At 37.8% G+C, this 17,923-nt stretch overlaps 1 protein-coding gene across 17 annotated transcripts in view; it reads left to right on the forward strand.

The window, feature by feature from the left end:
• LOC147363331 (uncharacterized) overlaps positions 1-17,923 on the forward strand; it is a 342,275-nt gene that overhangs the window by 19,714 nt on the left and 304,638 nt on the right. The window contains exon 3 of one of the 17 annotated variants that reach the window (XR_015136984.1): positions 7,485-7,673. The exons of the other annotated variants lie outside the window; for them this stretch is intronic. The gene's annotated coding sequence lies outside the window, so the exon portion shown is untranslated. Of the gene's footprint in view, positions 1-7,484; positions 7,674-17,923 lie in introns of those variants that run through there. 17 annotated transcript variants of the gene reach the window in all.

The following is a 17,923-nucleotide window of genomic DNA, read 5'->3' on the forward strand; positions in this document are numbered from 1 at the left end:
AGGCCTAGACAGTTTTGTGAACCACTTCTCTCCCTAGATCCTATTTTAAGATGGCAACCTTAAGTTATCTGGTAAATTATTCAGAATGGCAACTCCCAAATGAGGTATATATTGCTACTGAGATAGTCAACTCCTAGGCAGATTGATAAGTTCAGGGTCCCAAGGAGGAGAAAGGGGTCTGGGGCTCTCAAAGTGGAGATTGGGGGTCTGAAATTCTCGAGGAGAAAAGGACAAAGGATTGTACTTGTTTTTTTTCCCCTTTGCATTCTTTAGTCTTAGTCAATTCTACAACTCAGTTTAAACTCTATACTGGGGATTATACAACAACAGTGTATCCAGCTGGAGGACAGTTTCTCCTTCCTGAAAACCTTCTGACTAATCCTGATATCTTAAAATGTATATTATGGGAGTGGGTCTGGAGGATCTTTCTATTGTTAAATTCTAATCTTGTTATCCTAAAATGTAAATTGCTACAGTAGGTCTGGTAAAATTTTCACAAACTTGAGACATTCTTTTGATTCATTGTAATAACTAATTAAAAGGTATACAACTCCATTGCTAACACTAGTGAGGGGGTACTCTTTCTGCCCCCTTCTGATGTCTATGTCAGAAGCTTTCTCTATCCCTTTTATACTTTAATAAAACTCTATTGCACAAAACCTCTGAACGATCAAGCCTCGTCTCTGGCCCCGGATGGAATTCTTCTCTTCCGGAAGCCAAGAATCCTGGCGTCTTTTTGTGGGTCAGCAACAACCTTTCACTACCAGTGTTTTAAGTTCCGTGATGCAAATAAAATTTGTGCAGTTATAGGGAATAACACGAATATTATAGGTTAGATAGTGTGGGCAGGGGAGGACCCTCTAAGGAGTTCGCTTTCAAGCAAAGATAAGAAACTGAAAAGGGAGTAACCAATAGTCAGGGCCCTGTGTAGGCCACCCCAAACTATGCCTTAACAGTGTATTGATTATTTTGCGTTAAATTTACTTAAGAGCTGGCTGATTCATGAGGATCTCTTTGACCCTCTTCTCTGTCTCCCTGAAAGCAGGAAATAAACCTTCCATTTCAGAAAGTAAAGAATCTGCCTGCAATGCAGGAATCCCAGGTTCTATCCCTGGGTAGGAAATATCCCCTGGAGAAGGGAATGGCTTCCTATTCCAGTATTCTTGCCTGGAGAATTCCATGGACAGAGGAGCTTGGTAGGCTACAGTCCATGGGGTCACAAAGAGTCAGACACGACTGAGCAATTAACACTTTCACTTTCAAAAGATGTCCTTCCTGTACGTATAAGTAGAAAGACATCCTTATCAACAAGACAGGGAATTTAGGATCAAGAAGTTTATATAAATAAACTTTGTTACTTCTTTTATTATTTACTCCCTATACTGAAACTTTGCTTAAATTCCTTACTGATTAAGAACTCAAACTTGTTTCTTTTTCCGATCAATTCCTCTTAACTTATTATTTCTTTGTCTAAAATGTATAAAAGCTGCCTGATTTGGCCACATGTTAGGTACAATTTCTATGAGACTCCCATGGATACATGAAAATTTGTTGCTTTTTCTTCTGTTAATATGTATTATGTCAGTTTTATTATTAATCCAGCCACAGGAACTCTAGAGGTTTAGAGAGGGAAACGTCCCCCTCCCCAACAAAACTGAACAACCCAACTTTTGGGTTGGCCAAAAAGTTCATTTGGATTTCTGTACGATGTTATGGGAAAACCCCAGTGAACTTTTTGGCCAACTCAATATATCCAAAAAGAGAACAGATATGAGAGAGGCTGGTGTGACTGGAGCATGGTGAACAGAGAGCAGGTGGTATCCGAATTTTGGAGATGAACTCAGGGTTCTGATTATTTAAGACACTATGGGCAAAAGATGATGCTGTGAAAGTGCTGCACTCAATATGCCAGCAAATCTGTAAAACACAGCAGTGGCCACAGGACTGGAAAAGGTCAGTTTTTCATTCCAATCTCAGAGAAAGGCAATGCCAAAGAATGTTCAGACTACTGCACAATTGCAGTCATCTCACACGCTAGCAAAGAAATGCTCAAAATTCTCCAAGCCAGGTTTTAGCAATATTTGAACCGTGAACTTCCAGATGGTCAAGCTGGATTCAGAAAAGACAGAGGAACCAGAGATCAAATTGCCAACATCTGCTGGATCATCGAAAAAGCAAGAGAGTTCCTGAAAAACATCTGTTTCTGCTTTATTGACTATGCCAAAGCCTTTGACTGTGTGGATCACAACAAACTGGAAAACTCTGAAAGAGATGGGAATACCAGACCACCTGACCTGCCTCTTGAGAAATCTGTATGCAGGTCAGGAAGCAACAATTAGAACTTGACATGGAACAACAGACTGGTTCCAAATAGGAAAAGGAGTATGTCAAGGCTGTATATTGTCACCCTGCTTATTTAACTTATATGCAAAGTACATCATGAGAAATGCTGGGCTGGAAGAAGCACAAGCTGGAATCAAGATTGCCAGGAGAAACATTAATAACCTCAGATATGCAGATGCCACCACCCTTATGGCAGAAAGTGAAAAAGAACTAAAGCGCCTCTTGATGAAAGTGAAAGAGGAGAGTGAAAAAGTGAAAAAACTCAACATTCAGAAAACGAAGATCATGGCATCTGGTCCCATCACTTCATGGCAAATAGATGGGGAAACAATGCAAGCAGTGAGAGACTATTTCTTAGGGCTCTAAAATCACTGCAGATGGTGACTGCAACCGTGAAATGAAAAGACACCTGCTCCTTGGAAGAAAAGCTATGACCAACCTAGATAGCATATCAAAAAGCAGAGACATTACTTTGCTGACAAAGGTCCATCTAGTGAAAGCTATGGTTTTTCCAGTGGTCATGTATGGATGTGAGAGTTGGACTGTGAAGACAGCTGAGTGCCAAAGAATTGATGCTTTTGAACTGTGGTGTTGGAGAGACTCTTGAGAGTCCCTTGGACTGCAAGGAGATCCAACCAGTCCATCCTAAAGGAGATTAGTCCTGGGTGTTTATTGGAAGGACTGATGCTAAAGCTGAAACTCCAGTACTTTGGCCACCTCATACGAAGATCTGACTCATTGGAAAAGACCCTGATGCTGGGAAAGATTGAAGTCAGGAGGAGAAGGGAATGACAGAGGATGAAGTGGTTGGATGGCATCACCGACGTGATGGACATGAGTTTGAGTAGGCTCTGGGAGTTGGTGATGGATAGGGAAGCCTGGCGTGCTACAGTCCATGGTGTTGCAAAGAGTCAGACACAACTGAGTGACTGAATTGAATTGAACTGAGGCATCCATTGGACTTTCTCAGTAATGCTACTGGTAAAGATTTGCATGCAATGCAGGAGGTACAAGAGACATGGGTTTGGTCTCTGGGGCAGGAAGATACCCTGGAAGAAGACATGACAGTCCAGTCCAGTATTCTTGCTCGGAAAATCCCATGGACAGAGGAACCTGGCAGGCTACAGTCCGTGACTTTGCAGAGTCCACACAATTGAAGGAAGTTAGCACAGCACACAGCCATCCATTGATATATATCTGAATTTTATTCTAAGGATCTAGAGGCAACTGGAATCACTTTCAAGGTCAGAAACATGTTGGAAGGCCAAGAAACATGTAACAATGGAGTTTTCAGATTGGAACACCTGGAATAAATTAGGAATGTTGTTTTTGTGTTCCCTGAGAAAGTATATGTAATTCCTTGCAAAGTGGCTGGAAGTTTCATTGTATTTCAATGAAAGGAAGTGTAAAATGCCTAAAGCTTAGAATGAAATAGTTGTAGATTCCATATAATTAAGAAAGTTAACTGCTGATTTTTTCAGTTTATAGCCAATATTTTTTCTTAAAAGCCTTAAGTTTTTCATTCAGGAAGGCGCTTTCAAAATTATCTACCTAAACTCTTCATGCTATTGGTGCAAAAAATGAGGCCTAAGGGGTGTGGAAATCAATTGCATTGCACACAGAGAGTGACAGAGACCTATATTCATTGGCACAGTGGTGGGGGGTGTTTTCGGGGGGTGGTGGTGGAGAAAGGAGACAGAACAGAACCATGAAAGGAGAGAATGAGGAACCAGGAAACACTCAGTGTATCAAGTATATCCATTGTATCTAAATTGTGGAAAATTAAAGTTTGAAAGGAAAGTGACTCAGTCTTCTTGAAAGGGTAAGTGTTCTGTTGTTATTCCCTCTGAATAGGGAATATTTTCCCTGAAAAGGGAAAAACAATTCAATACTTTCTTTTCTTTTTTGAGATGGAAAATTAAACTTGTTTACATCTGAGTTGTATTTTTTTTTTAATTTTATTTTATTTTTAAACTTTACATAATTGTATTAGTTTTGCCAAATATCAAAATGAATCCATCACAGGTATACATGTGCTCCCCATCCTGAACCCTCCTCCCTCCTCCCTCCCCATACCATCCCTCTGGGTCGTCCCAATGCACTAGCCCCAAGCATCCAGTATCGTGCATTGAACCTGGACTGGCATCTCATTTCATACATGATATTTTACATGTTTCAATGCCATTCTCCCAAATCTTCCCACCCTCTCCCTCTCCCACAGAGTCCATAAGACTGTTCCATACATCAGCGTCACTTTTGCTGTCTCGTACACAGGGTTATTGTTATCATCTTTCTAAATTCCATATATATGCGTTAGTGTACGGTATTGGTGTTTTTCCTTCTGGCTTACTTCGCTCTGTATAATAGGCTCCAGTTTCATCCGCCTCACTGAGTTGTATTTTAAATTATACCTTAACTCACAGTTATAAACAAAGTGCCATGAGAAGACAGGGAAATCAGGAGTTACTTTTATCTGGGAATGAAAGGAATAAAGACCCTGGACCTTGGTAGAAGAGAAAGCTTTCCAGAAAGTAGGGAGAGGAACACAGGGCAAGGTACTCCAAATTGAGGAGACGAAGAAAGAAGGCAAAGGCTGATGAATTTTAGTGTATTTCCTGGAAAGCAGAGCAAGGTTCTCTACCAGAGGCTGAGGGTGTAAGCACAGATGAATCATTTTTTTAGGATCCTACTTACTTCCCTAGAGGTCTTTGATGATGTTTCATTGTTCAATTCACCTCTGGGTTATGAGAATGAGCCCTTTGCCTGGTTTGCCTCTTTTTTCTTCTCTAGAATGTAATGTTCCAGAGAAGCAGGGGAAGTCCTTTTGTGAGTATCATGGGCAATTGCTATTTTTAATTTTTTGTATCCTCAGGTTCTGGGTCTCGTATCCAAGTCCATATGACTTATCCTACCTGCATTTGTATGTAAATGTAAATGAATTTTATACCAGACCCAGTAAGAATGACATCCTTGTTTATTAAGCAACTGTGCTTGGGTAAAAGGAAGCATAAACAATAAAGAAAAAGATGGGGGTGGGGAGGTATCCAGAAACATGGTATCCAGCTCAGGACATTGGCAAACAGAAGGCCCAGAATTAACAATTATGTAACAAGTCTAGGGAGAATCAATCCATAACAGAGTAGCAATCCATAACTGAGGGCAGCTGGTGGGAGAATTCCAGAAATAAAAGTAATCCTTTTTAGATTATCTGATGGATTGTGTTTGACAAAAATATTTCTTGCTATTTAACACATATATTAAGTTGTTAAGCAAAAATATTATGCATCTGGAGGAATTATGCAACAAATGAATAAGTTATTTTTAAAGCATTTTTTTATATTTTGTATTAGGGTGTAATTTATACACAGTAAAACTCAATGTTTTTAATAAACAGATGTGCATGTGTTTACAATGCATACAATCATATAACCATCACCACAAGGTCTAGAATAGTTCTATCAATCCCCCAAAGTTCTTTCTGTTGAAGTAGTTAACTCTCTACTCGTAGCTCCTGGCAACCACTGACTTTGTTGTCTCCGTGGTTTTGGAGTTATGTACATAGCTTTACCACTATGTAATATAAATGGAATCAGACATATGTAGCTTTTCAAGTCTGGCCATTGAGAGAAAGTTTACGTAGTGACGAGTCAGTAGGGAACATGAGATATGTAGAATGCTGGAAAAAATGGACGCAAGCATAGCATAAAAACAACAGCGAAGTAGCTCCTTTAGCAAGGTCAGAGGCTTCAGAAAGGGAAAGGAAGTAATTCTGCATGGCCCTGCTTATTTCCCCAGGGGCTTAACATGTGGCTGTATATTTAAGGATGCTTTCATTAGATTTCAGCACTTCTGACTTAATAAATTTAGTACACCCTGGGATTTTCCAGAAGAAAAGAAGTTGATATCACGTAGGTTAAATGAAGCTGTGTACAAGAGAAAATGTGTGTCAAATCTATCCCTTTTCTTATGTCCTAAGTTTGTTGGCATAAAAAATTCATAGGACACAACAGCACTAGGGTCAAACCACCCTTGTCTATTGATAAAGTTTTAGAGCATGTTCCCTAGGTTGCAGTCAAGTGAAATTTCAAGAATTCTCTTATGAAGGATTAGTAAAACCAAGTCCAAGATATGAGATTTTGGTTGAAATGTAATTCATGTAGGTTCCTCTCGTTAAACAAGCTGTTGTTCAGTATTGTCCTAATATTGAATTCTATCCACTTTAAAGCTAACATATTTTCCTTAATGGCCACCTTATGAGAACTCACATATTTGGAAAGCTCCACCACTGTTTTACTTTTAGACAAAATTATGTACTTGGGAATGTTAAATCTAAATGATGATTTTAGATCTTTTGCAGAAAACTAAATAATGTAAAAGATGGGGACACATTTTAAGAAGCAAAGTCTTAAGAAATAGTATTTTTAAGTATATTACAACTTTTGAAGTATCTCACATTGATTATGTCATTAATTATATGTGACAAAGTAGAATTAGAGGGTTTTATACAAATTTGGTTTGTTACTTAGAAAAGTTGGGTTCTTGACTCTTCTGCTCAATAAAGTCAGCTGACCCATGATCAAGTCTTGACTCTTTCACTTGAGTATCTCACTTAGCTTCTTTTGATTTTCAAATTCTTCATTTGTAAAATTGTTTCAACAATGCCTAGAGCTCCATAGGGTTGTTTTGAAAACTAATGAGTACTTTGAACAAGGACAAGACAGTGTTACTTATTTATGTATCTCCAGTCCCTGAATTGCTCCACAAAACATTTTGTAATTAATATATTTCCAAAGAAGTTGATAAGCTAAAACCTACATTAATAGCTCAGTGTTAATCTGGCAATTTTCTTTTTCATCCTCAGTGCTTGCTATGAAGCTTTATCACACATACTGCCTATCTTTCCTGTAACAATCAATAGTCTATTTATAGTAGAGAGTGTAGTCTAAAATATTTTTTCCTTTAGAATACCAGGATATGGAAATGGCACTTTTATTAAACAACGTGGTAACTAAAGAGTGATGAGGCTGAAAAAAATCTTTAAAGAATATGATATCCAGAGATAGGAAATACATATTTATACCTTTATAGCCTCTTTCAAGTCTCTTAACAGTGCTGATGATTGCATTTTTCTTTCTGAACAGGTTTGCAATAGGAGTTACATCATATATACTATGCTATGTCTGATCTGATTCATTTTTCCTCATTTTACTATGGAAGATTACGTGATAGGATTGACACGGGATCAAAAATAGACCCAGACATTAAGAATATTACTTTTATTTATATGTTTTAAAATAAATATCTATTACCATCTTGTCAGTAAAACTTTATTTAAATTGATTTTGCTACCATTTTGTCAATATTTTCAGAATGCTTCTTTAAGAAACCAGACGATTCATTGACCTCATATGAAATAGGGGTGACAGTGGATAAATCCATGTGGAAGAAACAGATCCAGATGAAACATTTCTCACCAGAATTAAACAGCAGACAGGTGTAACATATTAATTAACATCTAGTATTTTAATAACAAGTGAGTATCAGCTGAGAAAACAGAATCAGAGACCATTAATATTTCTTGAGGTGATCTAGAAAGTAGAAAGCAAGATCAACCACCAGAAAAAAGAATCTGTTAACAGTACAAATTCACTAATAAAAGGATCCTTTTTATTCAGTATACAATACAGACTGCTAGTATCTCTCTAAGTGGTTTCCATCATTTATTCCCATTTGCACTGCTTGTTCAAAATTATGTAACCAAAATTATGGTTGGCAGATGCCAACCAAATTAAAGGTATATGAATTGGTAAGAACTAAAATTGCTAAGACAACTGACTTTGTAGACTTGGCATTTTCTTCATACAATCCTACTAGAATATATGCTTGTGGACTTCCTCCTCCTTCTAAACAAACAAAACGTGAATTTACATTTAAATCCCATTCACTTCTTAGGGAAAAAAATTACAGATCTAAATAATTCATCTAATTTTTAGTAGAAACACAAAGTATCATTCTAGGCCACATAAATGATGTCAAACTTTTTAAGGATGAATTTAACCAATATGTGCAGCAAAAGATTCAAGTGCATTTCTTTAAAATAGTTGTTCATTCATAAGACAAGGCAATATGTTAATTGCTACTGTTGCGTTCGATATAATTTATTGTATAACTCCTATCTTGTTTTATGGAAATAGATGAGCTCTTAATTAGTGTAAAGAAGTCAGAAAATTTTCTCAGGGGAGCCTTTAAGAAGCACGTTTTAGGAGATTTGGAGTAAGACTTTAAAGTCCGTTAGGGCTACAAATCCAATAAAAAGCTGTAGGGTTTTATGTTCTCATTTTCATTTTGTTTCCTCTTGGTAGTACAGAGACTTCAAACTGTTGTTCTTTGTTACATTTAAATTTAGGATCCATTTCTTAAAAATGACGTGGGAGCCATATATTCCCTTATGTTTCCATAGATAATACCAAGGTCATAATGGGTGGAAAGCACACAGCCCATGAAGTTGGGGGAGCCATTCAATCTACAGAGAAATTGTTGCAATTGAAAGGCCGGGTGATTTGTTTGCTTCCATTTATCTCTGTTAGGGTTCTGGTTCTTAGTTCTTGGGGAAAGGTAAGCAGGGAGCCTGTTGACTTGCAGACTAATTCAAGGAAACTATGCCAGCACCAGATCCAAACAGGTCTGGGGTCTCATGTAAGTCAGGTAGGTTGTTTATCAAGGACTCTCGTTCAAAGACGACTTCCTCTGAGTCTGGCCTCCTATCTGTATTGAAGCTCAACCGTGGCAGCCCCAAGTAAGGAAAAAATCATTCCTAACAGAAGATTGCCACCAAGTGTGTGGGCAGAGAGTAAGAGGAGCAAGGGCACGAACTGAAGAATGCAGATAAGACTCACAGTGCAGAAGTCGATTAAGCCTCATTAAGTCTCAGCTTACCAGACACGTAGGTGGCTGTGTTAGATTTATGTTGCCTGAGGAATAAAATAAATAAAATTTACAAAGTTTGGAGCCAAAAGTTTCTAGGCTCAGTGCTGACACTTCTGATTTATTTGTGGATTCCACAAATACATCATCTTCCCTTTCTCAAACAACACTGACTTTGGGGTTCAAATAGCTCTGTGCCAAAGAAGCATTTCAAGATGGCTTTAAACTTGTGCTTAAAAAGTCATCTTTGTCAGCTCTGGGTCCTGGCACAAAAATTGCTTCATGACGCAAGTCTCTGCTCCTACCCATAGCCCCACTGTGGAAGGAAATTCAAATCAAGCATGAACACACTGCTTTTTCCTTTTTTTCTTTTGCAACCCCAATTAAGTTGTATTTTCCTGCTATGAGGCAGTGTGCAGGACATGTTATTTTTATGGATCTTAGAAAGCTAGAGGGTAGATTGTCACTGTCACATTTTAGGTCTCAGTAGTAAAAGGACTTTTTAATTTTTCTTAAATAAAAAGCTTGAAAGAAAGTTAAATGTAAAAAGTCTGGCAAGGCAGCAGAACCTTCAGAAGCAGGCCTGTGAGCATTAAGGTTTCCATAGCAACGTTATCTTGTCCAAAGAGTTTATTTCTTCCCAATTTATCTACCATAAGATATTACTATTTATTTTGACCTGTAGACCCAAAATGATACTTATTACATGCACAATTTGAAATGCTCTGCCTTATGAGCATTGTTTCTTATAGCCTGTTTTAGAGCATTGCTATTTGCTCAGGTTATATATCCGGCTGTATGGTGCAGATCTTATTATATAAAGCTTGCATATTAAATAGATTTTGGTAAATATACTCTTGACAGACAAGATGAGATAATAAATAAAATGAGTTCTAAATATACTTCCCCACTTCTTCAGCTATTTTAAACTACTCAACTTCAGCTTGGAGCATTTGGGTGAAACATAGCACTTTCTTGCCTTGGATATATGCCTTTGCTTTTGCAGAGATTTTTGAGGTGTGAACCAAAAGATTTCACTTCATTGGAAGCATATGAAAACATTTTCTGCTAGCTTTGATATGGTATAGTTTGCTGATGACTCTTGGCACTGTACATACCATCTCAGTCCGTGAACAAACATTGAATACCTAGGAGCCAAATGCCTCCCGAGGTGCTCCTGAATATTAAAAAAAAAAAAAAATCAGCAGAGGCTTTGACCTCAGTTAGTGAACTGTCTTGTTGGAGAGATAAGAGACATGTGGATAAATATGACTAAGAATAACAAAAAACAAAAAGTCAAGACTGTAAATAAACAAAGCTCATGTTGACTGTTATCATATACCATATATTGTCCTGTGGGCTTAATTTTGTTCACTCTGTCTATAATGATGGTGATTATTCCCATTTTAGAGAAGAGGAAATAAACTTTCCAAGGTCATATAGAGTGACAGAGATAGGACTTAAATGTGTCACCATAAAGCTCCTAATTCTCTCCCATGATTCTCACAGTTGTTCAAAGGCAGTGCTATCATTCTGAACCAAAGACAGCAGAGAAGATACTACAGATGGTCCAGGACAAAGAGTTGGAGAGTGCCTTAGATGTCCTAACCTAGAAAGGACAAGAATTTTAATAGCTAGGAAGAAAGAGGCAATTTTAAGCAAAAATACAGAAGCAGAATGCAACAAATCCCAAGTCGAAAACCCAAATGCAAAAGTGGACTTGGATCAGATGGGGAAGGGCCAGGGTTTCTAACCCAGGTAGTTTGAAACATTCTGTAGATCCTGAGATGTGGGCAGCATTCTTCACAAGTTGAGAGAGTGCTGAAAACACAGTCCTAGGAGGGCAACAGAATGCAGAATGAGAGTAGAGATGCTGGAAGCAGGAGGACATGTGGAGCAAGATAAGGTCAGAAACAGAGAGGGATGTTAACACCCATCAAAGACAGGGATTGGTAGTCACATCCAAAGAGATCATGTATTGTCATTCCGTTAAGTCATGGCCGATTGTTTGTGACCCCATGAAATGTAGCACATCAGGCTCCTCTGTCCTCCGTCATCTCCCAGAATTTGCTCAAATTCATGTCCATTAAGTCAGTGATGCTATGTAACCATCTCATCCTCAGCTACCCCCTTCTCCTTTTGCCTTCAATCTTTCCTAGCACCAGGGTCTTTTCCAATGAGTTCAGCTGTTCCCATCAGGTGGCCAAAGTATTGGAGCTTCAGCTTCAGCATCAGTCTTTCCAATGAATATTCAGGGTTGATTTCCTTTAGGATTGACTTGTTTGACCTCCTTGCAGAGATCAAGTAGGAGGGAATAAATTGAGCAAAACTCCTCTAAAATGCTTCTGCCTAATGTTTCACTAAATGATCTTAGTTGGTAAGTAATTTAATAAAACTGCTGCTAAGTCGCTTTAGTCGTGTCCAACTCTGTGTGACCTCATAGACGGCAGCCCACCAAGCTCCCCCGTCCCTGGGACTCTCCAGGCAAGAACACTGGAGTGGGTTGCCATTTCCTTCTCCAGTGCGTGAAAGTGAAGTCGCTCAGTCATGTCTGACTCTTCGCGACCCCACAGACTGCAACCTACCAGGCTCCTCCATCCATGGGATTCTCCAGGCAAGAGTACTGGAGTGGCTTGCCATTGCCTTCTCCGTTAATAAAACTAATAGAATCTTATTAACTGAGTTGAGTGAAGGAAATGGGTACATAGGCTACGCTTAACAATGGTGTAAATCAGAAAAGTGAAAATGTTAGTCACTCAGCTGTGTCTGACTCTTTGCAACCCCATGGACTGTAGCCCATCAGAAAGTGCTACGCAAAAACATCCATTGACTTCAATAATACAGATGCCTAATCAGGTCCGCAGGGCACTTATTTTAGTGACTAGATAAGGCAAACTTTGTAAATAGCATGTTAGTTGTAAATCGCGACTTCTCTAATGCAGTAGTACTTAAAAATGTCTTACTTTCCTGTGACCCCAAGTTTTATTTCAACAACTCACCTACACTGTGAAAAGGTGCTAATAAATTCAGGTAAACCTTAACCAAGCTCTATTTCAAATCATATTACACCATTTAATAATTCAGTTCAGTTCAGTCGCTCAGTCGTGTCCGACTCTTTGCGACCCCATGAATCGCAGCATGCCAGGCCTCCCTGTCCATCACCAACTCCCGGAGTTCACTCAGACTCACGTCCATCGAGTCAGTGATGCCATCCAGCCATCTCATCCTCTGTCGTCCCCTTCTCCTCCTGCCCCCAGTTCCTCCCAGCATCAGAGTCTTTTCCAATGAGTCAACTCTTCACATGAGGTGGCCAAAGTACTGGAGTTTCAGCTTCAGCATCATTCCCTCCAAAGAAATCCCAGGGCTGATCTCCTTCAGAATGGACTGATTGGATCTCCTTGCAGTCCAAGGGACTCTCAAGAGTCTTCTCCAACACCACAGTTCAAAAGCATCAATTCTTTGGTGCTCAGCCTTCTTCACAGTCCAACTCTCACATCCATACATGACCACAGGAAAAACCATAGCCTTGACTAGACAGGCTTCATATTTTTTAAAATATGTGACAGAAAGAAGACCCCAATTACTCCCAACCACAGTGTCTGATGAAATTATTTTAAGAGAATTCAGGAATTCATTCAAGTTCTCAGAGTGGCCCCTGGTTTAAACTGTAGAGAGGCTTATCTGGAAATCACTAAGAACTTAGTTTCTGTTAAAGTATATATTTTATATGAATGAAATAGGTTATTGATAATGAGATGGAAACTGGATCCACCTTTTTCAAAAGGTGAAAGGACTAGTATACGCATTGCAGGCATAGCATTGGCGTTTTCATTGGAATTTGAAAGAGTAGATTTACTTCTGCATCAAACGAGCTGGCTAATAGAAATGCTTGGTTACACTGTGTCAGTAATCACAAATAGAAGAATAGCCAGAAAGGAATTTGGTAGATTATTGCTCTCATAGAAATAATGTGTGAATGACCTTGAACTTCTTTTGTTGGAGGTAATGTTGGTGGAAGGAAGCCTCTTCCCAATGAAGAAAAACAAACAAACGGCTACTACAGTTAAAAAATTTAAAAAAGCTACCAGCTAAGGAGTAATGTCACTTCCTAGAGAAAAGGCAAGTGTAATTTGCTGTTAATCAAAAAGAAGTTACATATAAAACATCTATTATTTGTTTTTAAAACTAAGAACCCTCTTCTTGTGAGTTCTGACAGTCTTTCATAAGCCCCTTTACCTTAGCCAGAAAGTTACTCTCTTATTTGATTATCACATTATAGGGTTCTGCAGAGAGGCATAAAAAGCTAAAAGGTGAGCTTGTTAACCTTGTAGGTCAGAATGAAAATATGTTTTAATTCATAGCTACACTAGTTAGACTGAGTGCCTTGAAGGGAAAGGGAGATTGCTTTGACAGGTTCAGAAATGTTGCTTCAACTCAGGGAGTTATGTGCCTCAAAGAAAGCTGGGTGCCTTATACAACAGTAAACCTTGTGAACTCAAGCAGGATTCTCGTCCTGTCAGTTGAAGTGCTGATACTTATTCTGTTTCCTCCACCAGTAAGCAATGTGCTGTAAGTAACAGAAATCTCTGGTTATGGTGACTTAAATAAATAAGAACTCTAGTTCCTTTCCCTATAACAAATCCAGGGATAAGTGTTTCAGGGCTGGTACAGTTGCTCCTTACAGCTTTCTGCTCTGGCATCCTTAGTTTTTGGATTTTATCCTCATGATCACAAGATGGCTGCTGAATCTCTAGGCATTGCATCTTTACTCTTGGCAGGAAGAAGAGTAAATTGGCAAAAGGAGGGTTGTCTCTCTGTTGTGAAAATCTTGCCTAGAAATACAGAAGATTTCTATTTGCATTTATTTGGCTATAACAGGATCACAAGGGAACTTCTAGCTATAAGACATCAAGAAAGTGAGTTTGTTTTTTTTTTAATCTAGATTTTTACTTCTTTTGAGGACAGATTGACACATTACACAATTAGAGTCCTATTGGTAAGGAAGGGAAGAGAATGGATATTTGGTATCTAGAATATGTTAATTGTTACTGCATCATCCTAGTCTCTTACTTACAGTTAGACTGAATTATCACTCATTTCTCCTGATTCTCTTCAGAGACTGGTCATTATTCTTGACTTCAAACAAACAAATAAAAATGATGGGAGATACTCATTGCCAATGTGCATGATAAAAAGAAACACAGGAATCATCACTGAAACTTACAAATAAAGTCAGACTAGGACTTTCTAATAAGAGGTCTTTGGAAAAAATTCTATGTAGAAGTAGTTTTCCAGCAGAAATAAGATTTCATTGAACTAAAATGAGGACAGAATCTTGGGTGAAACACACACACACACAATGATTCAGTTCACAGGTAACAGAAACATTGAACTACTCTAATATTTTTAGCCAAAGGCAAGAGGTAAGAGTCACTGACCTAAAAACAAAGATTACCCAGAAGGCTAAGAAGAATGAGTAGAAGAACTATAGAGAGAACTAAAATGCTCAGGAAGAAGAATTATTTTCTCTGGCATAGTACCCTATGGATGAATAATAAAAACAATGGAAAAAATCATTAAATATGAAAGAGTAGCATACCAGCACAGGCAAAAATAGACATCTTAAGTCAAAAGTGGGAAATATATTTATATAGGGATTTGTGAAGTATTGCCTTTACTTGTAACAACGAGCAATCACATGCTTCTATGGGAAATGTTCTGGTCCTTGCTTCAGACCTTTCCTGGGAAATGCATAGTGTTGGATAGCAGAATTTGACATTTAAAAGACAAAATCTTGATTTGAAAATTCTACAAGCATGATTCTGTTCTCCAGTCTGGGTTTGAAACTTCAAGCCCTAGTTGAGGTTTCCTAGATACTTCTTCCGCAACTGGAAATTTCCACCTAACGTTATTTAGAAAGGAACTGAGGACAAAGTGAAGTTCAGTGGGTCCTGGAAATGGGCTTTATTGTTTCTTCCTCTTTCCCTCTCTGGATATACACACAATAAAATAGAGGTAGGAAGGAGAAGGATAAGAACAAGTGATTTTTCTCAAGTCATATATCTGGCTTTGTGAGTTTGATGCTTGGTGAAAAATTAATTCTTTCCCACTCACTTCCATCAATGACCTTTGTATCAAGAATTTTACTGAGCTTCTAGGTGAATGAGTTGGTTAGGGTACTCCTTTCACAGTTCAGAGGAGACACTGATTCATAAAGCCACTCCCTTGAAGATAATTACTTCTAATGGAAAACATAATTCCAGGTACCTAGACTATAGAACTCAGCTACAAACTCTGCATCTTTGGTGAAAGGTTTATTTCTCCATCTCTCCATGGAGACTCGTCTGAGCTACTTGTCATGACTGACCTTATTTCTTATTTTGTATTAGTAATAATTTTTCCCCTACATCATCACGGTCTTCATATATGCCTAACAATTTAAACTAACACTTGTTTTCTTATCCTGTTAAAAAATTAAAGAGAAAAACATTATGTATACACATATGCATATTATGTGTATGCTGATTAATAAAGTAATGCAAAAGAAATTTTATAAGCAAAAATATATACCAATAAAGATACCTCTATAGCCCTTTGATCTGAATGAGAGAAAAAGTCATTTCAAAGTGATAATGGTAAAAATAAAATGATATACATGTTTGGTAAGTAAGAATAATCCTCTTAATTCTTATTCAAATTGTTCTTATCTCCTAACCTTTTTTTTTCTTTGATCTTATTTTAAAACAGTCTCTTTTTTCTCTCCTGCTTTCACTTATCAAAGAAATTTTGAGGGTGACCATTTGTTGATGACCAGAATCATCTTCTATGGTTTGGTACAATGTGAGAGGGAGAAGGAAAAAAGAGCTAAAATCCTGTAAGTTTTTTTTTTTTTTTTTTTTAGGATCTCAAATAATAGACTCAAACTTTCACTGGTCTCAGAGAATTCACAATCAATTTAGTCTACTTTCCTTCTTATTTTCTCCTCCTATCTTCTCTGGAATGTTGCAGAAAGAGAGTCTCAGCCCACCTAGTTAAGATAGTAAAGATATGGACTGAGAGCAGAAGGCAGATAAAGCAGGAAGGATGGTAAGGGCTTAGAGTTCATGACCAAACCCTCCACCACATCTTTGAGAACTGCATTAAACTCAGGCCACATTTGGTTTTGATGACCAACCTGTCATTAAAAAAAAGAGAGGAAAAAAAAGAAAGACTAATGGAAAGTGTATCCACCAGCCTTACAGCTACCCAAACTACAGACCAATTTCAGGAACATGTTTGTCTTGAAACACACTCTATTGCCACCAAACATAAGCTAGTGCTAAATTGGCAGTCCCAGGGAGATTTTTTGTGACTGCATCAGTTGGCTGCTTGGGAAGGATAGCTGATGTCCAGGAATCTAAAACAGTAAAAATTCTTAGACATATTATCTTTTTAGACCCTTGACACCCATCATGGTGGGGGTGGTCGGGGAATGGGGTGGGTAGGAATCAAACTAACATTTTCTGTTCATTTGAATTTAAGAAACAAGACAGATAATGTCTTTTTTTCTTTTCCTTTTTATTCTGTTTTTATCAAGTAGACAAGTACTCTCAAAAGGAAGAGAAATGGAGTCTGCAAAAGGCTCCAACACTACAATTTCTACTAAATTATAGATGATTGGCCTCTTAGAAACCAGTGTGATTGAAATTGTACATGCAAGCCAACCCACCAGATAACATATCTTTTTACTGTCCTGTAAAACTATACATCAATTTCCCCCTAAAATTAGTGACATTCACTAAAGGGTAAAGGGCCATATTTTGACATTAATAAGGAATCATAGAGTTTTAATGGCAAAGCAAGGTAATAAAATTAATTCTTAGCTATGATGAGTATTAAAAAGCTGATATAATTAATGTTTAGATCAAAAGTTCCATGTATTGAGCTCACAGCAGGTGGGAAGAAGCACTTGAAAAATACCACCGCCCCCCCGCCACAGGAATTTTTTTAATAGTCCAGGAAATTCAGAGAGGTAATGTTTACCAAATATTGACAAAATTTTATCCCTTACTATGAAAAAAAGTCTGTATTTTTACCTATACTTTTTATCATTTGTCTCTTTATTCTTCATAGAACATTTATTGACTGATTGATAAATCAGTTTAGCTTGCAGCTAATTAAATTTTCATAACTAATTTGATTGTGTTGCTTTATTATAATAGTTGGAGAATAGGTTTAAGATGGCTGACAGAATACTTGTCCGTATTTCTTACTCTTCAGAACTGAAACAAGAGTAAATCTATAAAGTAAATATCATCCAAAAGCAATGGAGTCAGTAGCAATGCTGACAGCACAATGAATCTCAGGAGATAAGAGATTTTAACAAATATCTCAACTTTGAAAATTGAATGAAAATCTGTGGAATGGTGAAATAGATATAGCTTAAGTTATACATGGAGAAAGTGCGTGGATAAGATGTCTACTATCTCTCTACTCCCCAAACCTCAGAAAACCCTGGACTCAGAGATAGACTATATAAGAGAGACCCAGAGTGGAAAGTAGGACTGAAATATTTAGTATGAAGATTTATCCCAATTCTCTATTTAATCTTAACACCTTTCTGTCTCTCTACTCCAAAAGGTAAACTGTCAGGAATGTGTTTATTCCCAGAGGGGAA

This window comes from Bos grunniens, chromosome 11 (genome assembly GCF_055505025.1).
Source record: "Bos grunniens cultivar Pamir isolate PY7600 chromosome 11, Bosgru_T2T1.0, whole genome shotgun sequence".
Lineage (NCBI taxonomy): Eukaryota > Metazoa > Chordata > Mammalia > Artiodactyla > Bovidae > Bos > Bos grunniens.